This window comes from Rhyacophila brunnea, unplaced genomic scaffold (assembly GCF_057557595.1).
Source record: "Rhyacophila brunnea isolate RB1 unplaced genomic scaffold, BYU_Rbru_1.0 scaffold_16, whole genome shotgun sequence".
Lineage (NCBI taxonomy): Eukaryota > Metazoa > Arthropoda > Insecta > Trichoptera > Rhyacophilidae > Rhyacophila > Rhyacophila brunnea.
This window is the reverse complement of record NW_028232816.1, coordinates 6,073,547-6,100,189: the sequence shown is the minus strand read 5'-3', so window position 1 is coordinate 6,100,189 and position 26,643 is coordinate 6,073,547. Positions and strand designations below refer to the sequence as shown.

At 32.9% G+C, this 26,643-nt stretch overlaps 1 protein-coding gene across 2 annotated transcripts in view; it reads right to left on the bottom strand.

The window, feature by feature from the left end:
- The window catches only part of ITP (ion transport peptide), a 115,856-nt gene that overhangs the window by 70,637 nt on the left and 18,576 nt on the right, over positions 1-26,643 (bottom strand). The window contains exon 1 of one of the 2 annotated variants that reach the window (XM_085944065.1): positions 1-863. The exons of the other annotated variant lie outside the window; for it this stretch is intronic. The gene's annotated coding sequence lies outside the window, so the exon portion shown is untranslated. Of the gene's footprint in view, positions 864-26,643 lie in introns of those variants that run through there. 2 annotated transcript variants of the gene reach the window in all.

Sequence of the window (26,643 nt, the reverse complement as noted above, 5' to 3'; positions counted from 1 at the left end):
TTTTGTAGAACGTCGAACGGTGTTGGCTTGGTCAGGTATCTTCGGAAACAGAGTTTCCCAAAAAAAAAAAAAAACTTCAAATATATCAAAATAAATTCACAATAAACTCTCTATGATATAAATTATAATACAGTTTATAGTATTAATACTTCTTCTTGTGTTTTGTAGCAGAATTGGATTACTTGTTATTTATTTACTCAGTAGTAAACTTTAGTTTGCACGTTGTAACGAGAACAACTTGATGGAGTTCTTTAATGTAATCAACCAAGTCGATGCACTTCACTGCATAGAGAAATATGCAACAGCAAATGCTTGCAACTCCGCAATGAGCTGCAGTAATTAACGTTAAATTAAAACAATTTGCAGAGACTCGTGTAATATTTTTCAGCCTCTTATTAAACCCGAATATTATAAAATTAGTTATATCGGTTTGCCAACTGTATAAATAATGACAGAAAGACACGACGTAACTGTATTTATTTAATATTTGCACAGTTTCTCTGTGAAGTGTATTTTAACTGTATATTTTCAGTTCACTGTTAAGTGTATTGTATTTTCGCACAGTTTAAATTTGAAATCTACTATGAATGACTCCCACTTATTGGACACAATATTTTCGACAAGTCAATTCGTTCACAGAGTATATTCGAGCGCGAAACAAATTCAGGTTGCGTTAGCGTTTCCCGCCGTATTTTTCGCAAGCGGAAATTCGATGATTCTTTTTCTCGAGTGGACACTTCCGGCGCCGTCGATAGGTAGGTGTGTGCGGTTATCACGGGAGAGAAAATCTCAGGTGTTTGTTTGATCGCGAGTGAAACTTTGGTTGGTTCAGTTGATCGTGCGAGCGCGTACAGAAACGTTGTGAGGTGGATCTATGCCTCACTTGATATTTAAACGCGGCGGTGTCCCCCTCCGCGTCTTGCGGCAGGGCTGTTGCGCGTCGGCCCGCGACCTGCACAGCCTCCGCTGACTCACGAGACCGATGGCGTATCTTTTATTCTTTTTGGGAAATTTTATCCTTTTCATACCCCATCGTTGAAACGTAATAGTGACGTAGCGATAAAGCACAAACAATGCGGTTATAAATGCAACTTATCGGAGAAAAACTGAATAATTAAAAAAAATACATTCACAATACACTGACGTAGGTATGTCATAATAGAATCATCGTAAGTTTCCTTACGTCTTATTCCATACGTAATTATTTAATAGTGTATATTTAGTATCACTCAATATACGTTAATATAATGGAATATTTTCTTTATTAATTAATAATATATTATATAATTACATAAAAAAAAATAATTTAATATTACACATCATAAGAAAAGACCATGTATATTTTTAACGAGGATATATTATTCATTTAATGAATGTTCGTATTATTATAAATTAAGTAAGCCATGGCCCCCACAAAGGGGGGATTGACAGGGCTCTAGGCTGGGGGCCCGAGCTCAGGAAGGGCCCGGCGTGGCGCGTAGACCAGATAAGTGTTATAAGCACTCTATCTAATAGTAAAAAAATAATATTATTATCTAAACTTATGTGGTTGTACGATACAATTTTTAATTGTGTATCGATACTCGACAACTCCATAATTCAAATGGGTGTATTAATATATACAAAAAAAGAAACACTAAATATCCACATTAATTTTACCGCGTACGCTATATGGAAAAAGCTACTGTAGATCGTCATACTGCCTTTATCTTTAGCGATAGGTAGGGGGCCTATAAAGATAATCAATTTATCATAATTGATTATCTTTATTTTAAATTTGAATGATGAAAGATGGTATACTAATCGAAATAGACATTGTCATGCTTTACGTTACATGTACCACCCGTCTAAACATCTGTTATGCATGTTTATATCGCGGCGTGGCAAACGTTTGGGCCCTTCAAAGTTGTGGTGAGGAGCAACCTCCCAAGACTTTGGTTGTAGTACACTAGGGTATGGATGATTTTTGGTTAAGTAACCTCATAATTAAATTATTTTCCTTTACAATAATAAATCATGTTATCTTCCAAGCTACAGAAACGTTATATTTAAATATATATTATGCTTGAAACAACATTGTTTTAATACTTACATAAGCGTCACTGAAATTAATTGTTACCAATCAATATTAATTAGATCATGCTAAGAAACAAAGCAAAAGTAACATAATCTTATGACATTCACTGTTTAAAAAAAAATTAACAGGTTTTAGACAAATGGACAGTCTTGATATTTAGGTAAGTGTAACTGAAAATCTATCGAAAAATGTGAAGTTATTAAATCATGTTGAAAAAAATAAATTAAAAATATTTTTTGCATTGCCATTGTCGAGTGACGCAATATATAATATATATGTATGTATTTGCATTCAACTATCAGATTGCATAAGACGATATTTACCGATATAAAGAATTTATCTATGGGTACATCTTACGAAATAAAACAATAAATCGTAAAATAATTTATGACGAACACACCCACTGCAAACTTATAATTATTATTACATTGTTAATGTGTTGTAAAACTTTTTTCGTTTTTTATGGCATTGCTAAACGGAAACAAATTGTATTTTTGCACTAGAAGCTAAAAGATAGGTGATTATAATATATTTTATGCTTGTATTATGCGTCTTCAATAAGTTAACTGGTGATAGTTAAAATTAACTGAACCAGTAAATCTATAGAAAAGCGTTGAAAACGGATGGAATTTTCATCTATCAGCATTTGACGAAGCAATACGTATACTAAATAAGTACAGTGTATGTAATGTAATATAGGTAGATGTTATACGTCTTATATAGACCCTTATGATCCTCTTAGGATCGGATATGGTGTTATTATGTAAGCACCTATATATGTACAGTTATAAATTATATAGCTATATAAATGTCGTAAGTTATATGTATAAATAAGATAACAATATAAAATTAGACATATATAATTTGTAGATACCTCATAAACATACCTATTAGAAAATATGACGATGGACAAGACTCAAATTTGTATCAATTGGATTCATGTCAATATGCTTTGCCAAAACACTTCTATAGTAATTCAATATTTATTAATTATTTAGTAAGCATAACAAACATAACGATATTATAAAATTCGTACAAATTACGATTTCGATAAAACAAATATTCATTCAGAATGCTTTTCTATTTAGTTGCGAATCGTACTGATAGCTTCTACCAATCTAGTGTTTTCATATAATTAAGTTAAATTGCACATAAATAGTATAACCTAAATGAACCCTAAGCATATGAAAATTAAGCAAAATAGAAGGTAAACGAGCAAATCGTCGATGTTCCATAGAAATATGACACTTTATGACAACCTGGAACTTACAACAAAGGGGCACCATACAAGGCTGCTCCACCAGCAGAAGGGTCTCTTCATTATATTTAGATATATTTCTTAACGAATTTGCAAATACACAATCTGAGGCCTAACATCCAAGAATCCCTGTCGCTCGCCGGTATTTTTGCATCTTCCCAGGTCATGCCAGCATCCCGTAGGATCGCCCTATACAATCATGCAATCGATTTTTAACTAACTTCCCGACTAGCTAGACATTTGAAACTCTTAGAATATATCAGAACACGATGCCAATGCATTTTTTTAATACTTTTAGCCATCTTTAAGTAGAAATGAATTCATTTTCAGTTAATTCTGTTTTGTATGAAAAGTTATTTCGGAAGAAATCCGTAATCCAATCCACTATTATTGGTTGCTAGGGGTAAGGGGTCCTAGCAACTAAATTATTAATATATACCTGCGTTACTATGGAAATCATTATGACATTTCAGTATTATTTCTGTCAAGTACAAATTTTTTTGATCGTTTAAGCTAGTCAAGTCAAGTTTATATGATTCAACAGAAAATTTAAAAACGTTCTATATAAAAAGTTATTTTTATCTTGTAATTATTAAACTATCCGGTCGGCATTTGGAGATATTACATATTATTTAATTGCAGTTGAAGAGCAAAACAATAATTTAAAAAAATGCTTTAGGTATAAATTCTCCTAGCAAAAAATGGTATGGATTGGCGTATTGATCGATAGTATTCAGAAACACGACGCGTTTTCAGTAGAATACCACTCAACTAGGCGCTATGCTAACGTCACGAATTTTGTATGTACAGAACCGGAATTAATAAGTTTTTTTTGTTGCATGTTAAATATCTTTGAGCCGGTTTCTATTTTAGGGATATGAGTATGGTGACTCATATACAAATAAAAAAAACGTATCTATTGTTCTTAAAACACTATTCAGCAGAGGTGGCGAACCTGTGGCACGCGTTTGAAGAACAAAAAATACCTATAATAATAATAAACGTCAGATCGCATTGCATAAAAAATAGCAGGCAAATACTCTTCAAGAATAAGCATTTCGTTTAATGTAAATATATAATTGCATAAGTCAGTACCAGGGAACTCAGAAATAATGGGAACTGAAATACATAATGGGTAAGGCGATAGCAGGTAACCGACTCGAGTAAGGAAGAATCGGGTTAAACTTACACACGTGTCACGAATACGTTTTACGTCGAATACTAAAAACTGCTCTCGGTTTATGCATTTACACTCATTTAATGGTGGTGTATTACACACACTATTTCACGTGCATAATGGGTGCTTTATTTTTGTAGGACACTCACACATTCAAAACCCTGCATCAAGATGCGGCGTATTGAATATAGCATATCGGTATTCTATTTATTATCTGTTCTGTGGTCAGTACTTACGCTTTATGCGTCATATATAATATTATCACACTAACCTCACCAGGCGGCTGTGGGTGCCAGGTCGCGAACGTAATTTTGATTGATTTACAATGATTGAGACCACTGTAGCGAGAGAATGCCTCAACTGATCGAAGCAATTCTGGTGTCAATTTATGTACTCAAACTATGTACACAATTAATACATTAACAAAAAAAATGTCTACTCACAAAAAATGGCTGCACCAAATAAGAAACAAAAACTTAATTTTTTCAGTTTCAAAATTGGTGTAGCGAAATGTATGGCGTAATTGAAAAAATGATAAAACTATAGATATGTGTGCAATGTTCTGTGAGTGGTATCTAGAACATAATCATTAAAAAAACTACGTTTTCCCCATGAAATGCTCCCCATACTCGATACGTCAGACAGTCGAAAAATAATATTTGGGAAATTTTGGCACGCGTACGGAAAAAGGTTTGCAGACCCCGCACTATTGTGTCAAATGTGTACAGTTTTTGTGACAATAGATTTTTTGCAATAAATTAATGCAAAAAATAGCATAGTCAGCGAATTGATACAGAATTCATACTAGAATGTAATAAAATAAACCAACTAGATTAGGATTAATTTGGCTTGAAACCCACAGTAGAGTAGTGGCAAAAATTTTAGCAACCAAACAGTATCTATAGTCAGCCAGAAGCGAAAACTGTCAATCAAATAAGATATTGAACATACTTAATTTGAAAACATCTCAAGCATATACACACTATAAAACTACCTAACTAACTAGAAACCTAGACACCCGACGGGACTTGAACCTGTATCTGCTGGATTCGCGGCTACCTTAAGGCTATACTTCAGCGAGGGCACGGTCTAAAACGATCGTGACTACGCGACGCGAAGATTGTGGAAATGACGCGTGCAGAACAAAACATACTTTGTCATAAAAAATTAACATGCGTCCATTTAATGTTATGTTTATTGTTCAATTACTAATAATAATAATATATCTTCTCTTTCAAGTAAATGGGTAACGTTTTTAGTCATCTTTACACGATTTAAGAATTAATTCCCCCGTCGCCATCTTTCGTCGCCGTCTTTTTTTAAATAAATAAATAATATACTAAAATCGATAGCCAACATTATAGTGTTTTATTTTGTTTCAAAACAAGTTTAAGTACATAAAGTACATATAACTTATTCCATCACTTTACTGATAAAGTTTTTTGCAGAAATGTGAGCATTTTATGTCTAAACCTATAGACCCGCATGTCAATTAATTAATATTAAGATAAGTTATTATTTATGTTAAGATGGCAGAATGGTTCCCGAAAGCAAGAAACGGACGATGACTATAATGTCGACTCTTTAACTACTGGATCGCCGAACTGGTCGATAAAAACAGGTGGGAGCGATGAGTTTAGAATCGATACGATTAGATTCATTTGGCAGCGGATCGATCCTGGCTAATAACGATTATGTATGGAAAACATTCGGGGGTCTAGGATCATAAGGGCGAAACTACAAAAACACTGTACTGAGATAAATGGGAAAATAGGGTAAAATAGTTTTTATTGTTAAAAAAAACAATTTCACACTGTTAAAATACAAAAACAAAAAATTAAAGCTATTGTAACATATTCATAAGAGTAATGTAGAGCATCAATATCGTCATTTTAGACATTAGTTAGACGGGAAAAAAATAAAATATAATTAATGCGAGACATTCGCCCTTTTGTCTCTCAAAATATTTTCAAATAAGGTTACTGGTAAATATTTGTTCATAATACAATATAGATAATACAAAACATAGGCGAAATATCTTTCATCAAATTCTATTCCTAAATCTAGCTATATACATAATTTTGTTATGCATCTTCTTCATCCATGTTTTTCTAATTATTTTCAAGATTTGACAACTTTAAAGAATTGTAAAAATAATGATATTGTTCCTGAATAATGCCCATTGATATCTTTTTCGCAGTGAGGGAAAGTGCTGCGTTATATTTAGGCTAGAGTCGAAAAGATGAATGGTTAATTATTCTGGTTTCTCTTCGTATGACTTGGAGCATTTTGAATGGCTCGTCAAATCCATATTTCCTCCATCCGTATCAATCTGTATGAATCGTATAACACTTTCTCCATCCGCATCAATCTTCTTATTTTTATTCTTTTTTATTTTTATTTTATATTTCTTATATGCATTTTTGTAATTCAGAGAAATCAAGAAAATCTTGTTGATCCATCTCAGTTAGATTGTATTTTTTGTGTGCCATCTGAACAGCAGAGTACCATGCGGATGGATGGTATTTATATCCAAATGCTTTAGTTTTCGATTCTCGCATGAACGGAATCTCATTTCATTTGCGAGTGCCCGGATTTAAAGAACATTTGATTAACTATCGGAATTTTCGGGAACGACTATGTTTTATAATGAACATCTTGTGGCACCATCCGGTCTTTGTTTTTCAATATCGCCTAAAGACCAATATGAATTCAACATTGTCTGCCGTACTGTTTCGGAAAAATTCTCATTGCACTTTCTGGGACATTTAGAACAGTCTTTGGGCTTTAAATAACTTCCTTCAATTTGCTTAGGTACCTGTAACTGAAACATATGACATTCCGTTTTGTCTATTAGTTATATGTTTATTTCTTTTGTATTCGTACGGCTTAGCAATACGTGTTCGTTTACTATTTAACTCATCAAAAACACAATCTTATTTCTGAATTGAACATTATCGGACATCATTTCTTATTGTTATTTTTTCTGGGCATCCATTACATTTTTCAAAAAACCGGTTGAGCTATTCAAACACGAAGTAATTCCTGAGATGCTGTAAATGAGTTTGTTCTACAGGAAATCGATGAATTAACTCACTTTTATCTGTTTTCATAATATAATATTATGAAGTATATACCATGGCTAAATTCAGCATATAATGGTGGTTCATGCGTAGGTTCTAATATATTTTCTCCTGACAATAATAATTGTTCCGAATGTCCTGGTAATGGCTCAAATACAATCTCTTCAAAAAATCCTGTTTCACTATTCAACCACGAAGTAAATTCTGGGATGATGTGCACGTCTAAGAAAAAAAATAGTATTTTTAATACAAAAGACAAATATTTTGAGTCCGGTTTTCTAAAAAAAATATAAAATATTAATTACATAATACATAATAGAGTTCAATTCTGTCTTTTATGATGAGTGAATATTCTGCATTATTTTCCATTAGTCATTTTGCTGGCCATCCTGGTAACGTATCAGGGAGAAACTCTCGAAAATATTATCTTGAGCTCTGCAACCACAAAGTAACGCCTAAGATGATAATATGCATGTCTGAGAAAAAAAATCGTATTTTTAATACAATCAGCTAGTGGATAAAGCCATATCTGAACAAATGAACAATTCATTATAATATTTCATCAAGGTTAACTGTTTATCAGAGTTATTCTCCTTGAAATTATAATCATTAGTCGGTGTATTATCTGGTACATGATTTGAGTTCAAAACATTCAGTTCTTCGTCTTCCAATTCTGTATTTTGATCTGCGAAAACATGATTTATAATGATGCTGTAAGTATATAAATATTTAATCAGATTATATTTAAAAACGATTTCACCGGTTAGGAGTCGAAATAACATAACTTAAATATACATAAGTAATTACTTACTTCGCATGCTTGTACGTTGTTTCTGTTTAAACATATCCACAATCATTACCTCTATAAAACATTGTTGATATGCAAATATGAACCGATAACAAGTGTTTACTTAAGTCAAATTGACAACTTACGCCAAACTAAAAATTACGAAATTTCCATAAACTAAACTTTATGTCAGTGACATAAAGGCGAAACGCCGCTTACGTCGAAGTGTCCTTAATTAATCGGCATTAATGTCAGAGTCACACAGGTGTAAGAGGACATTCACCCATATGACATTAAAATTCCATGAGGATTTGTAGATACGCCAAGTAATATCGGGAAAACCGCTATACGTACGAGATTCATCTTTGTACATATGATAGAACTGCGTTCTAGCAAGACAATGCAATATTTAACTCAAAACAGCCATTTTTGTAGTTTCGCCCTTATGATCCTAGACCCCCGCATTATACGTGGTGAAAAGGATTTATATTGTATAGTCAGTAAGTATATCTACTCGAATTGCTTTCAAATGCCCAGCTATATTTGAAAAACTATAATACTCTTAAGTAGAAGATACAACTTTTTATTTTTTATAAATAGAGCTTTTGATTAGGTTTACTTTATGTTTATTTTGCACTCAAAAGTTTTTATATTGGATGGCGATGCAAAAACAATTTCAACATTTAACTGAATTCCAAAGTCATTTTGGCCAAAACATATGCAAACATTTTTGGTAACAAAAAGTTTTGACTCACCTACACTGACATAAACATCGGCCCTACAAGGGCAACTAAAAATTTTTTCGAATTGTAATTTGTAATACGCCCACGATGGCCGCGCGGCTTAAGCGTTGAACTATAACGCCGTGGGTTCCAGGTTCGAATCCTGGGTCTGGCAAGTACACGTATTGTTTTTCAATTTATGTGTGTCAGGGTATGGACCTAATTAGTTGAGCAAGTGATTAACATCCATTTCTCGTAAAAAACAAAATCTGTCAATACAAACCTCTACTCTGTGGAGGTCCATATGATCCCATTAGGATCGGACATGGTCGAAAGAAGAAGAAGAATTTTGTGCAACTGAAGAGGTGAGATACACGAATATGGCTAACATACCTCAAAACTTGATATTTTCGACTTATGGACTTAGACTATGGAACTGAGCCATTAATATGTAATATTCTTTTTTTTCTTTTGGACATGTCCGATCTTAATTAGATCATAATGGGAATGGAGGTTTGTAATTACAGACTTTTGTTTTTACGAGAAACGGGTGTTAGTCACTTGCTCAACCTATTAGGTCCATACTCTGACTCCAAACACAAATTGAAAAACAATATGCGTATTTACCAGACCCAGGATTCGTACTTGAGACCTACGACTGTATAAGCCGACGCATAAGCTTCTTGGCCATCGTAAGTATGTATTATTACTTGAGTATATTGATGGTCTATTTGAAACTTCGGAAAAAACATTCAACTCTATTTTACAAAGGTAATTAAAACAAAAACAAAGGTACACTTGGTTAAAAACTATGTTTTTTTAGATTTGTTTATCTTTAATATGATTTTAACTACCCCTCTTAAAAAATGTCAAAATTATATCAGTTATATTATAGTTATTAAGTATATCCGTTATAAGGGTGAAAAGTTTGGGGACTGGAATGAGGCTATAAAGAAAGTGGGCCAAAGTATGTGGATAGATTTTCACCATAGGGCATCATTAGAAAAGGGTAAATGGAGTAAGTCTATTCTACCATCACCACGAGAGGTGCCCTGGTTTGTAGAGTCTCCTTTGACGAGGAATGAGCTTAAGTTAATACTGAGGCTAAGAACAGGACACACAATGGGCAAACGATTTGATGTACTCATGGGAAGAAGCGAATCGCAACTCTGCGGTGAATGTCATGTTTTAGAGGACATTGTACATATAGCACTACAATGCCCTAAATATGAACTTCACAGAGTACAGCTGCGAATTGCGGATAACTATGAGAATGTCGACGAATTGAAAAGTGTCCTGGCGGTGGGTAAGACGGAAGAGCTAGGCAAAATTGTAAAGTTATTTAACAGAATAGGAGTCAGGACCTGATCGACGGATCCCCTCTTAGAAGAGAAGAGGCGATATGACAGCGAGTCGCAGTCAAAACCTCGGTAAAATCACAAAAAAGGTGGAAAGTTGGACTTTCTTTAGGTATATGGTATAGATAGACACATCTAGAGCTTAAAGCTTGCTTGTCTATTCTTCTTACAAAATAAAACAATACAATTTAATTATATTATATATACCTACTTATATCTAGTTTCATAATAGCTTTCCTGTATGATTGTAAGATGTGACATCTTACCAAGGCCCCAAGGTTTCGACTTTTGAGTTCAACATTCGGTGACGTCAGTCCCTGGTAATTGATCTAATCACAAAGAGGCGCTTTATGTTTCTTTGAGCTATTGTATTGCGGATGCCGCTGGAGATTGCGACACTCCGTACCCTTGTCGCGAAGCCTCAAGGAATCCGTCGCTGTGATGATCCACTGTTACCCTCCAGCAGTACTACAAAAGTGATCTACGCACTGTGTATCTCACATGGCGAGAGGCGCGATACGTGGGAATGGAGTCATTAAGTAAGTAATAACTACATAGTTTGTACAGGAAACATTTCCGTTTATAAAAAAATTAGAACACCAAAATAATAGGGAATGGGTTACTTTTTGGGTTAATTCTTGAATGTGGAGAAAAACTGGATAAACATTTGTTAAAAAATATGTTGTTTACGGTAGTTACGTCTACATTAAAGTTGGCACATGAAGAAAACGCACATTGAATGTTGGGTGATATTTGAGGACATTGCGGAAGCTTTGTATTTCTTTTAGTTTTTAACCTGGCCATCATTAAATATGTATTTACGTGTTCTGTGGTACACATATATTAATCACAATAACGCGTCAATGAGATCACAAGACGCGTGCAATTTTGCACGTGTTAAGTCAAAAATTATGAATAAAACTGTCAAAAAATGATGACATTCAATAAATAAAATACACAGTTAGATAAGAAGGATCTAAAGGTGTTCACCGTTATGACGTATTCGTAGGGTGACTAGACGTCCAGTTTATCTGGGTTTTTTATCACTATCTATGTTAATAATATTATTACTGAAAATGTTTTAAACGCTGCAATACCGAAACTGAATAACTAATTAATTTAGTTATAATATAAATTAATGTAAATGGCCTCATGAATCAATAGCATGTACTTAAAGAGCGTGTTTCTATACAGTATACCTATACATTTCTATCACAACAAACAAATTGGATTACTTTTGTTCAGTTTTTAATATATTTAGAAGAAATGAATTATATTTTGTAGCTTGCACGTAATTAAAAAACAGAAAGAATTTTTTTTGTTATGATCGACGTGCAATGGAAAAATAAGCGTAAAATACAAAATATTAAATTATGTCAACTATGAATTTATAAAATAGGGTAAAGATTCATTCCAATAATATAATATGTGATTTACATACTTAAATATATGTAAAGAATATGAAAAATTACAAATTTAAAGCATTCATGACATGATATAATTATTAAGAAAGACCCTATCACAAAAACTTATAAAACAACATCCGCACAAACTCACCCACGTAAGTGGAATATATCAATATCAATTTTGATTGAATGCAGTTATTGCGCTCCCAATTATTGCTACCAACAAAAAAGTCGCGTTAACCACAGAGTGACTCATACAAAACTCATCTGTTCGACCTTAGTTGCGCTAAATCTGATATGGTTTGAGCGAACGTCGCGTCTAACATTCATTTTAAATTTGTCATCATCATTTATTCCAAAACACAAGTGAAATAATTGTGAGAGTGACATTTCGAACCAGTACGTGAGTGCGTGAACACCGAACCAGCTCTAGCGCACAAGTCCTCTGAACATCAAATGTTAGTGCCTGGATTGAATCACTGTTTAAACCCCCCCTAGATCCGTAATCCACAAGCATCTTCAAATTACAGTCCACTGCAAAAAGCGGAACCAATATATTATATTCCTACCGAAATTGTCCAGTATTCTCATTTCTTAAAATCGGTCACCCTATATATAATATTTGTCACTTTTTTATTGATTTTGAATCAGCACGTTATTGATACAATATTCGTACCTGTCAGAATATAAGTAATCTTAAATAAATATTAGCTAGTGACGCTTATATCTCGAGTATTACAACAATTTACGTCTATACAGCCTTTGTAAAATAAAATAAAATATATCCTATCTAGGTAAGCAGGTATGTTATATACGTTGATACCTACAAACAGTAACTTTATTCTATTTAAAAGTTGTAGGATGACACATCAGTTTACTGAATTATTGTAAATCTATATTTAGTGTTATTTACATGTTAACGTGATAAAATTACTTGTGTATTCACGATAATTTATATATGACACGATTTCAATAAGTTATGAAATCTAAAATGTGGAATCTCTTTCCAGAAGGAGCCTTCCATATAAAAATCGTTGTTCCAGTTTTTACATAAGTGATATATAATAAACACCTACTGAATATACATATAATTTAACACTGTTAAAAAGTGAAAATACGTACATAAACAGTATAAATTCTAATGGATTCAAGCTCTGTACTATTCCATTAAAGTCGTTTTTTGCGACCCGGGTTTCGCCTTTCGGCATCTTCAGGCGCCGTGTACACTCACTTATTCCTTTTTATTACAATGATTTTATTAGCTCATATTTATTTATTTATTTTATTTATTTATTTAAGAATACAAAACATTGTGGACATAAAAAATCTAAATTCAAGACGTACACAACATGAGATTTACATTATAAGTCAAACATTACCCTCACAAGAGAGAAGAGAATATAGAAAAAGAAATATATATATAATAACAATAATAATAACAAAAAAAAAAATAATCAAAACATACTGTATAATTTAATACAGAAAAATATAATTTTTGAGAACGGAAAATATACAATTTTATACAGAAAAATACAGTTTCAAAAATAAAATGCAAAGTACATCATTGAAAATGTCTATGTCTTTAGGGAGCGCATTTACTAGTCTTGGACCCCTCGCTAATGGTGCCTGATAGGCTTGACGCGAGGAAACGGTTCCAATCCAGAATAAATCATGACTGCGACCACGTAGGTAATTGACAGGCGCATGGAAATTCAAATTCATTAGGACACCGGGATTGGAAACCATCCCTCGCGATAACAGGTAAAAGTGTTTCAACAGCAGAAGAGACCGACGAGATTCAAGAGAGTGAAAAGTGCCTTGTAGAAAGGCAGTCGGAAAATAATCATCTGACGAATTATCGAAAGGAAAATAGTTAAATGTTTTAAAATAAAGACATCGAAGAAATTTCTTCTAGACGCGTTCTAAAATAAGCTTATAGGAAACCTCATAAGGACACCAGATAATCGACCCATATTCAAGAATGCTACGCACTAATGAGACGTAGAGTGTACGTAATACATTAGGATTCTTGAATGGTTTGGATTGTCGCATGATGAATCCTAGAAGCTTACTCGCACGTAGAGCCGTGGAAGTTATATGCGAGTGAAAGGATAATGAAGAATCAAAAATTATCCCAAGATCTTTCGCCTCAGATTGAAGTTTTAAAGAATTTTTTGACATAATATAATTGTATTTAATCGGAGTTCTTGACCTAGAAAAAGTAATACAAAAGCATTTGTCAGTATTAAATTCTAATTTATTCTTTTTTGACCAACTTTCAATTGAACAGAGATTTCTCTGTAACATGCAACAGTCCAACTCATTGCGAATCGGTGCATATAATTTCAAATCATCCGCAAAAAGTAAAAATTCTACTCCATCCATGGCTTTAACTATATCATTGACAAATATGAGGAACAGAATTGGTCCAAGATTTGATCCTTGGGGAACACCTGAAAGAGTTTGAAAGACTTCAGATGCACACCCAGCGTACTCGACATATTGACAACGATGCGAAAAATAAGATTTGAAAAAATTTACAAAATTAATAGATCCGCCTACTGCACTCAGTTTAGTTAAAAGAATATCATGATCAACTCGATCGAAAGCCTTTGACATATCCGTATAAATTGCATCAACTTGACAATGATTGTCTAGTGAACGAGATATGTATTCAGTGTACTCCATGAGGTTGGTAACTGTTGATCGAGTAGATCGAAAACCATGTTGAGCGTCAGTCAGCTGACCATCCACATGTGTATATATATATTTATGTAAAATGGACTCAAATAGTTTGACCGGTGCAGAGAGAACAGCCACTGGTCGGAAGTTAGTTATTTTAGATACCGAGCCATTTTTATACACCGGTCGTATACGAGTTAAGCTCCAACATTCAGGGAAGGTAGATTTACTTAAACATAGATTAAAAATATACAACAAAGGATCGCTTAAAAGTTTTTTGCATCCTTTTAATAGCCATGGAGGAATGCCATCTGGACCTACTGAGGATTTCGGATATAGTCTAGAAAAAGCATATTTCATATCTGACTCATCCAGAGGACCAATATTTAGTATGGGCCAAGTTTATAGTCAAAGTTATAGTTTAAGTCAAGTTTACAGAAAATTTGAAAACGTTGTATATAAAAAGTTCTTTTTATCTTGTAATTATTATAAATGCATTGACTGATTACTTAGTGCCATCGTAAACTACTACACTACTCTTGGACATCTATCTTAACTTAACCATCATCATACAAATTTAACGCAGGCAAGATTGTATGTTGAATATAGTTGAAAAATAAGGATCATAGCAACATAGCGTTGTGTAGTGTTTTTATAACACTTTTCTCATATCATTCTGCTTACACGTGGCAACTTATTGTATTATTATTTCTATGCAGTTGAAAAATGAATTTGATTTACATTATAAGCGTGCATATCTCAAATTTGCGGTTCATTTCTTTATTATATTCTAATATTTCGTATGCAATGCTGCGTCCAATTGTAATTAGATTAAAAGCTTGTTGATAAAAAAAATGAATTTGATTTACATTATAAGCGTGCATATCTAAAATTTGCGGTTCATTTCTTTAATATATTCTAAGATTTCGTATGCAATGCTGCGTCCAATTGAAATTAGATTAAAAGCTTGTTGATAAAAAAAATCAATTTGATTTATATTATAAGCGTGTATATCTCGAATCTACGGTTCATTTCTTTAACATATTCTAAGATTTCGTATGCAATGCTGCGTCCAATTGTAATTAGATTAAAAGCTTGTTGATAAAAAAAATGAATTTGATTTACATTATAAGCGTGCATATCTCGAATCTACGGTTCATTTCTTTAATATATTCTAAGATTTCGTATGCAATGCTGCGTCCAATTGCAATTAGATTAAAAGCTTGTTCATAAAAATAAATTAATCGATTATTACATACAATTATAAATATTAAAACACACACACACACATATATTCCACTTCCAAATGAATTGGTTATAGTTAGTTTTAATTAATTCCATCTAACAGTAGTATTAGATTGTTTAAAAAGCTTCATAAACGGTTTAAAAAAAATCAATTTGGTCGCCAAACGTAGATAGAATACTGCACCAATGGAATAAATTGTTGGTGTTTTGTAAAAAGGGCGAATTAACCAAAATGCTATTTTACAGGAGGATTTTTAACTTTTGACATTTATTTATTAATTACCTGTGGATGATTATAAATGTATAACAAGTTTATAATAAAGCTTAGAAAGAATAATGTCTTTATAATAAGCTTTATAATATAATATTTTAAAAGTCCTAATATGTCACATTCGCTTTTTATCCGTAACACTAAGTGGATATTCGTCCTTACGATTATCGCTTTTAAGCATTTTCATGTGGAGATAAAAATTCGCCGTTTTTACACAACAAAGCTAGTGAGGTACGAGGGTGGGTCAATAAGTCCTTAGAAAAGCCGACAGGTGGCGCGACTAGTACTGCAAGCGGTTTGTTTTCATGCAGCGGCACTACCGATTCAGTATGCTGCGAAGTTTCAATCAGATTGGTCGGGTTGTTGTGTGTTTCTCGTACATTTAAAAAAAAAATTGCTTGTGGAAAATGGAAAAATGGAAAATGGAGAAAATTGAGTTTAGAGTTGTTATTAAACATTTTAATATAAAAGGGTTAACAGCAAAGGAAATAAAAAATGAGTTGGATTTAGTTCACGGCATATCTGCTCCTTCACTTGCAACTATTTATAACTGGTTAAATGAATTTAAACGTGGTCGTACATCAACAAAGGATGAACCACGCTCAGGACGTCCTGTAGAGGTGACTACACCAGAAATGATCAATAAAATCCACGATATGGTGTTAAGTGACCGAAGATTAAAGTTGAGTGAGATAATTGAGGTTACAGGGATCTCAGAAGGTAGCGTCATTTCTATTTTACATGACAAATTGGGCATGAAAAATATTTCTGCAAGATGGGTGCCGCGTTTGCTCACAGTCGACAATAAACGCAGTAGGGTGGTGGCCTCTAAAGCCCTGTTGTCGCTCATGCAACGCAATCCGGATGAATTTTTTCGTCGCTTTGTGACTGTAGATGAAACATGGATACACCACTATACTCCCGAGACGAAAGAACAATCAAAGCAGTGGATTGCGAAGGCAAACCATGTCCAAAGAAGGCGAAAACCGTAAAATCAGCTGGTAAGGTTATGGCTACTGTATTTTGGGATGCACGTGAAATTATTTTCGTTGACTATTTGGAAAAAGGAAAAACAATAACAGGGGATTATTATGCATCTTTATTGGACCAGCTAAAAAACAAAATTGAAGAAAAACGGCCTCATTTAAACAGGAAAAAAATCCTCTTTCATCAGGACAATGCCCGTGTTCACACATGTTTACGATCAATGGCTAAAATTGAAGAATTGAAGTTCGAATTGGTCGACCACCCACCGTATTCGCCAGATTTAGCCCCCAGTGACTTTTTCCTTTTCCCAAACTTAAAAAAATGGCTAAGTGGACAACGTTTTTTTTCAAATGAAGAAGTCATCGATCGGACAAATGCTTATTTTGAGGACCTTCCGAAAACTTATTTTTCTGACGGTTTAAAAAAAATTGAGAAACGTCTAACCAAGTGTATTGAGCTCCAAGGAAATTATGTTGAGAAATAAAAAAAAAATACAAAAATAAAACCTGTTTTAATGCTTTTTTCTAAGGAATTATTGACCCACCCTCGTATATACGTTTTTTTTTTTTATTAAAATCACAATTTCGCCAAAATGGTTGATTCGCACTTTTTACAAAACACCGACGAAATGTAGTTGATGATGTATTTGGTTGGGAATTATTTTATTGGACGGTTGACTAGTAAATATGATTTGCAGATGCCATAAATTACTGCAGAGTCATTTTTCTAAGCAACTTACATGAATCAATAAAAAGTCCACATCATTTCAACAGGTCAAAGTTGACTGGAATATGACTGTATCGTTCAACCATGAATGAATGGAAATCTTCCCAACTTCTCTGAAAAATGTATAATTGACGTACATACTTAAATAATTAACACTTAAGATTTCGACCACTCCTAACCACACAATACTATGCATTTATTAACGTCGTTCATTTGCACTTCCTATTCATAAAATTGTAACGTTATTACGCGAAATGATAATGATGTAAAATACCCGACGAGAAAATAATAATATGGTTTTTTAAATCTTAATTTTGCAGATATTAAATTTAAAGATACCGCTGTTTTTTTTTTAATCATTATGGTGCAAGGACAAATGGGTGGTTCATAATAATTATGGATCAAGTCCATCAAAATGGATCCATTTAAAATTCAGGAATGTTTTCACTGTATTTACTTACCATATTTTGATAGTACATAGATAAATTTAAATAAATAGTCGAATTAGTATAAATACCTATTCAGGCTTTATTAATACATAGGTTGCCGTTTATATTTCGGGAATTTGCAATACTGGTGTTGCTAGGTGCAATTTGACTTCTGTATTTTAAAGTTTGACATTTTTAACGGCAAAAGTACTCAGAACGTTTTAACAAACGGACGCTTATTGTTTTTTTTTTTAAATTCATTTGAAAAATTTATCTCGGCCAAAAAATGGAATTAACTCGTGAAACTTTTCTTGCGATTATTTTTAACAACTTTCGACGTGGATTAACACGGGAACAGTGCATCGCTGAACTTAATGCTTTATATGGAGATAAAGCACCATTAAAAACTACGGTATATCGATGATTTAGCGAATTTTATCGTGGCTGTCGTTCACTCACAGACGAGCCGCGTAAAGGTCGTCCAAAATCAGTTCTCTAGAAAACATCGATGCTGTGCGTGAACTGATAATGCAAAATCGTCATGTGACATACCGTGAGAATGAGGCATCTTTGGGCATTAGTAACACTGGCGTGTATATGATCTTTCATGAATATTTAGACGTAAGGAAGCTATGTTTGAGTTGGATCCCGCATAACTTGATAATCGCACAAAAAGAGGCGCGTGTCGATTGGTGCAATGAAATGCTCAAAAAATTCAATCGAGGTGCTTCAAAAATCGTTAATAAGATTGTTACAGGTGACGAATTTTAGATTTATGCGTATGAGCCCGAAAGTAAACAGCAGTCGACCGTATGTGTCTTCCAAAATGAGTTTAAACCAACAAAAATTGCTCGCGCTCGAAGCACTTCGAAGCAAATGGTCGCCTGTTTATTCAGAAAAACGGGCCATGTCGCAACTGTACCTTTAGAGAATCATAGAACAGTCAATTCTGAATGGAACACAACCATTTGTTTTTCAGAAGTTTTTGGTGAAATGAGGAAAAGCAACTGTTGGCGTCAAATCATCCTTTATCAAGACAATGCGAGCTCTCACACATCGGCTCAAACAAGCGCCTATTTGAGCACTCAAAACATCAAATTGATGGGTCATCCGCCGTACAGACCCGAGTTGGCACCAAATGATTTCTTTTTATTCCCGACAGCCAAAGATAAATTGCGTGGTCAATGATTTTCTACACAGAAGGGGGGTTGATGCATTCAAAAACCATGTTTTGGAGTTACCTTCTACAAAGTGGCAAAAATGCTTTCCAGATTGGTTCAAACGCATGGAAAAATGTATAAATTGTCGTGGAGAATATTTTGAAAACAATAAAACTGTTTTTATTTAAAAAAAAAAATCGTTTTTATTTGTTATTCCCGAAATATAAACGGCTACCCTCGTATTAGCAAATTAATGTTAGCAAATAGCTCTTTATACTGCTGAGGGAACTGTGAAAATGGACATGATTCACATTCAATTTGATGTCTTATCAATACTAGTATTATCATGTATGCGAGAAATTGTAGAGCTACGATTGTGATACATTGTGACACATAACATAGAAATCTGTTTTATCTAGCCACTGAAAAAAAATAATCGAATTTTATGAAAATTGGACTGATTCATAATTATTGTGAACCACCCAAATATTTATTGAAATGCCTTCATATTTTAAAGCAAGCATAGACTCTAAAAATAATCTTTTTTTTAATTTTGCTATTACAATAAAAACCATACCAATGAAAAAATATGTAGTTACATAATAATATACTTATAATTTCGAAGTGAATCAAATAAACAAAATATTTTTACGATATGGTAGTTATAAGAAACAGATAATTTTCGCTTTTATTTCTCAGATATTTCGAGATACTCGTAACTTTTATTATATTTTTAGCCACTATTTGTCTGTTAGTTTGTAACTACACACCGCCATCATTATATAAATAATAATAATCATAATAAAGCCTGAGCATAGCTTTTTGCACAAGCAACGAGTGCTCCACTTTTCAGCTGTCAAAATCAGATCCCAGATTGCTTGACATATTGATTCGCCCTTTCTCGTTTCAAATTGAATTATAAAAAATTCTCAAATCAAATATATTATTAACTATCAGTGTTATTAATAAATAATATACATTCCTATTAATCATCAGCACTGTCAAAGTCAGACTAGTCCATCACACAAAACCGGTGGTTATATCGATTTCCAAAAAATATGTAGCATTGATCTATGCATTACATTTGTAGAAGGTGTGTTAATGCTAGTGTATTATTTATCATGTAACTTATCTATTCAAATCAAACCATTCCCTGTGTGAACACGACAGATGCGTCAGTATGAGAACTCTATAGAAGAATGACAGGCAATGACAGTTCATACATATACAACAACGGGAGGGGCGGAAAAAGTAAGACCAGTCGTTGTGAATGTATCGGCTTTCTACCTGAGTCGGCAATGAACTGCACCATCGATAATACTTATGTTTAAAGGCATCACGGTGACCAAGGCATGGTTAGGACGAGTTTAGGCTCAACTCTCTTACGGACATGGCAGAAGATTTAAAAAAAATCTCGGTATATTGGATATCATAAATAACTTAAGACATAAGTATATAATGTTTGACACTTTCACGGTTGTTTTTTATCGTAATAGATTCTTGGGTTTTCATCGCGAGGCGGTATACCGACTTAAACACTACACGATGTCAGCAATTGATGAGCACTCGATGGACACAGGACAAAAATTTGACTTCGAAACCTAGATACTAGGTCGAATATTTCTCACGATTGGTAAAGGAGGCCACTGGAATCCATAGAAACCCTGAAAATATTAATAGGGATGATGGGTTACGATTAAAAACGTCATGTCTACTTACATCGATCATGACAATTCACTTTAATTACTGATTCATTCATAAAACTTCGGGTGTCATAGTTTACCTTAATACTATTTGCAGATTGAAAAGTTTGTTGAAGCGACTGTATGAGTGAATACAAAATTTTGTTGAAATACTAATGAATGAAAACTGTGTGAAGTTTGTTACAAATTTATTTTCAAAGTGAAATTACTTGCAGCTAATTTAATTGTTGACTTTAGTACAAATATTTTTTTTTGCACATTACTCTCATGAATTCAGGCTCCGTCTATATAATGTGTACATATTATAGAATGCTAAGCTTTCTTCTCTTCAACGTGTTCAGTATTTACTATAGGCAGTTAAAATAATTATTGGACGTAATTCATTGTACAAGTTGATTGATGATAACATATTATATAGTATATGACATAATTATATCTATATTATATGATACACCAAAATGCCTATGGCGATGTGTGATCAATAACATTTCTATGATGGAGGTCAAAATACGTTTGATTCTTAGTCGCGGTGTTTTTGAACGTAGTAATATTGATTTATGTTTCCTATCATAATATAGTTATAGAAGATATTCTCCTATGTGAAAATACGGTAGATAAAGGCCACAAATGAACCCATAAGTATCAAATTATTTAGTCGACACTAACGCAATGAGCATATACGAGTATATTATGTCATCTACGATGATTATGTGTTTACATTGATTATTTTACGTTTAAACTATATTAATTTTGATGTTCCTTATTCTGAGACTGCAACAGTACCTACATTGATTCATTGATTTAGAAATTTTTAACTACATATTTGATTGCTTAGTTCCTTTATCAGTTATATTTTGACAACTAGATTTATTTTATCGCGTCGGCTTATAATATCGTGGGGCCCAGGTTCGAATCCTGTGACGGGAAAATAGACATATTGGTTTTCAATGTGTGTTTGGAGTCAGAGAATGCACCTAATAGGTTGAGCAAGTGGATAATATCTATTTCTAGTATAAACAAAAAAATAAAAAATAACTCTGTTAATACAAACCTGAAGGCCCTTATTGTGAACTTTTAGCACCGGTCATGGTGAAAAAAAGATTTATTTTTAATTTTTAATTTGTTTCGTCATTTTTTTTAAATTTCATAATCGGATGCTAAAATAATGGCAATACAAAACCATCTGAACTATCCATCAGTAGCGAAAGGTGGAGGTAGGTTTGTTGAACATTTATTGAACTAAGACTACAATTTGTAGATGGTATTGGTTAGTTTTTAAAAATCAATTAAACCCTGCACAAATCAAACTATAATAGTTTTGGTATATTTTGGGCGATACGACAAAATTGTGCACCCTTTTTCATGCATACTTATTTGTTTTCATTGGATTAAGAATTCATATTACACATATTGTTGGTTATTTTTTTTAAATTCATTAAGCCCTGCCTTAATGCGTCAATGACATTGAGCTACTTTACGAGCTGCTTGTTGGCGATTTTACAATCTGCCTGTAAAGTCGCCCAGTGTCATCATCGAACAAGCTAACAAGCAGATTGTAAACAATCTACCGAGAAAAGTTGAAAGCCGGTCAACTTTACACGCTACACGCCGGCGTGTGGGCCTACTGAGTCTGCGCAGTAGAGCGATGGTAGCGACCTCCCGGTAAAAAACGAACTACGTTCTGTCAAAATAGTTGCTAGCTTGTTGGCTTCTCAGCGAATGGAAAGTTTTGTGTGTCATCATAACAATCGCAGTAGCTGAATCGCCCGCTTTTAAATTCGCCAACAAACAGCTCGTAAAGTAGCTCAATGTAATTGACGCATAAGCAAACTATAATAGATAAAAAATATTATTGTATCTATGAAATATCTATGATAGTTATGAATTATTTAATTGCATAATTTTAGATATTTTATAGATAGATGAGTATTTTTTTACTATTATCTATTATGCCGTGGTTTCACAGGGTTTAATTGAATTTTAAAAACTAAACAACACCATCTGTAAATTGTGGTCTTATTTCATTGAAAACAAATACGTATGACTACCAAAGTTTAATGTGCACTATTTATGGTGGATCTTAATATCCTACCTCCACCCTTCGCCACTGCTATCCATAATAATTGTTTACTGGAACTTTTTTCTTCAATTGTCTAATAATGATTATTTTATGTCTTATACGTAACATGTTTGATTTACATGGGGCTCTTTTTTATAAACGATGTTTATGTCGGTTTTTACAAACAATTAAAACAAAATATTACGTAGGTAAGTAGGAGTAAATAAATATTTTAATGAATAGGTACGACCGGTAATTCTCTAAAACAGTTGCAGCGTGCAACCGCAGATACAAAAACGTGATAATTTTCTATCGCCTTAACAAGCGCAAATTAAAATAATGACATTCTGATAAAAATAATATTGTGCAAGTTGGTATTGTTTTGTTCGAGTAGGTTGGCGACACGGGAAGTTATGGCGCGTAAATGTTTACACAGAACTTTTTAATTCTTACGGCGATTTTTGAAAAAGCTCAATGCTGTGTTACGTGGGCATTGATTATGACTTGGACATAATTTATCAATTTTATATTAAGAAAAATGTGACGGTGTTTAAAGGCTGAGTGGCCTTCGGGGAAATCCTCCACTTCCTCAAGCTTATAATAACATTTCCTTATATACGTAATTTGAAGCAACCTCAGAAAGATCTTGGAAAAAATACCGAATGAGACTCATGTGTATCGAATAGAGGAGCAAATTTTCCAATTAACTTTCTAATATGTAAGAAAAAAGAGTGTTAAATTCCTAAGTATAAGCCTTGAATAAAATAATAATTTCTTTATATCCTCAATGTTTATAATAAAATGTAACATTATTAAATCATACGTATTTCTCTTATATAATAAGCTTTATCAAGAATGAGTAGATGGCACAATTTAACGTTTGGATTATTACCACGTTTTTATTAGCTCGTATTATTGTTTGTCCGGTACAGATTTTTTCTTGTGTGTCCAGTACATTGTATTTCGTGTTTGTCCAAGATTTTTATTGGACGATTGAAGATTTTTAGCTAACTTCCCGACTAGCTTAACATTTGAAATTTTTAGAATATATCAGAACACGACAACAATGCATTCTTTTAATACTTTCAGCCATTTTTAAGCAGAATTGAATTCATTTTCAGTTAATTCTGTTTTGTATGGAAAGTTATTATTGTTGGTTGCTAAGGGGGTCCTAGCAACTAAATTATTAATATATACGTGCGTTACTATGGAAATCAATATTTCGACATTTCGATATAATCGACATTTCAGTATTCTATAATATTTATTCAATATATTAACCGGATTATTTATAATAACCGGATTATTTGTTAGGTTAGATTAGGTTGGGTTAGGTTTTCATTCTTGAATTCATGAATTTTGCTAAAATCAGCTATGGAAATTGAATTAATGTTTATATTGAATCTAATAAACTTGGAGATCGTATAGTATATGCCATTTACGGTCATCTCTTTCCGATAAGAAAGCCCATGGAGAACTGTGCCACGGTGAAATGTTTTAAGTACAATTTACACATAACCCAAGCCATTGCGTCTGCGATAGTCTAAGGATCCATATTATTTCACATGAATAACATAATTAATACTAATATTAAAATTGACAAGGAATCACATAGAACTCATTTATATAATGCGTCACAATGGTTTCTTTTTATCTGCTCTAAACGTATTTAATAAAAAAACCTTCATAATAATTTTCCATATTCGACTTTTTCTTGATAAACTGCGGGGAATAAAAAAATTCTAATAACGCACGTTGTTGATAATTATTGTATTGTTTAATATATTCCGACGAGAGTTACTCAGTAAGTATAGGCCAACTTCTATAGCAAGTCTCCTACGTCACAGCGCTCATGCGCTTTTGCGTGTTCAAATATCATAGTAGATACTTTATATCTGGCACTATTGAGATAAATTAAGAGCTTTAGTTTTTGTGTCTCCTTCTCAGAATACTTCTATATTGAAAATAGTGCTCCCGCTTCCGCAAAGGTTTATACATATCAATGTTAATAAAAACCATGCAATATCGAACACACATGGAATTATGGGCGCAGGGAATGTAGTAACTGGGAAAGTAAATGCGGGGGACGGGTTTTAGTTCCAGAAATGACCGTGGTGACGTAGAACAGGATTTCCCAAACTTTTCCTGCAATGGAATACTTCGCAAATCCTAAAAATTTGATGGAACACCTTGTTTATTTCGTAAGGTAGGTAGGTGAATAATACATAAATTACATAATTATTTTTAAAAGATAACACATAAAAATATGATTTAATGAAGTTCATAATGACCTTGAATTGCAAATCCTCTTATTTTCAGGCTCAATATTAGAAAGTTGAATTTTTATGTCTGGTGTGGTGTTGAGACTGTTCCTGGACTTAGACTTCTTTGCAGCATAATAAGAAAATCCAGCTTCACATAAATATGTCCTAGTAAACAAAGGTAAAACAATGATAGCTTCTTCTGACACGATGGGGTACTCTTTCGATAAATTCACCCTGAAGTCGTTTCATGGCTGATCTTTGTTTTTCTGTTTTAAATCAAAGTCACTGATTAAATCAATTAGATTTTCATTATCACTTGCTTACTAGCTTACCTGTATGAAAAAATGAATTCGAGCCCAGGAATCGTCCTTACTAGTTTTCGGAAAATATTGCAAAAAAAGTCGTTTTTAAGTTATGTAAGTGTTTTATAAATACTTTAGAAACTTCTTTATCTATTATACGTTCATGTGAGGCAGTAAAATAATCGAAATTATTCTGTTCATTTGTAGAAATCTAAAATTGTAGCTTTCTATCAAAAGGTACAATTTTATCTCCTGTATTAAAAATTGTAATACTCTTTTCTTGTAATGATGTAAGTTAATTTAACTTCACTTTGTAAAATATCAGCCAGACATGCAAGATTTATCAGCCATGAAGTATTTGTTAAAAGTTCAATCAAACCTTGTCCTGAACTATTTTGTGCCTTGAAGAAGATCACTACGAAGTTCATAAAGTCTGGATAACCATCTTTCTTCAGTATGTAAAAAAAGTACGTTATGTTTACTAGCCATTTCATCGCACACAATTTTAAATAATGTGAATTGAAGTGATCGTTGATCTTACATAGTTTTCGCGGAACACCTTTTCAAGTTCCGCTGAATATAGCTTGGGACACCCTGACGTAGAAGACATGATATAAAAGTCGCACTGTAGTTACATACCTAGTGAATATTTATATAAAACCTGTTTTTATCTATGAATCAATCATATTATGATGTATTTATTTATAGAGACAGACAATAATGTGCTATATACGTAAATGTTACTTCTAGAGTAAATTAATTACTTTTATTGTAATTAGTAATTACTTAGGTATCTACTCGTTTATACATGTAGATACGTATCTAAATACACACCGAGGAGTATTTGTATAAGAACAATATTTATTAATAAATATTGTGTTTTATTTTAGTTAATACAAATAAAAAAACAATATTTGAGTCGCTTAGAATCATAACTCACATATTGCA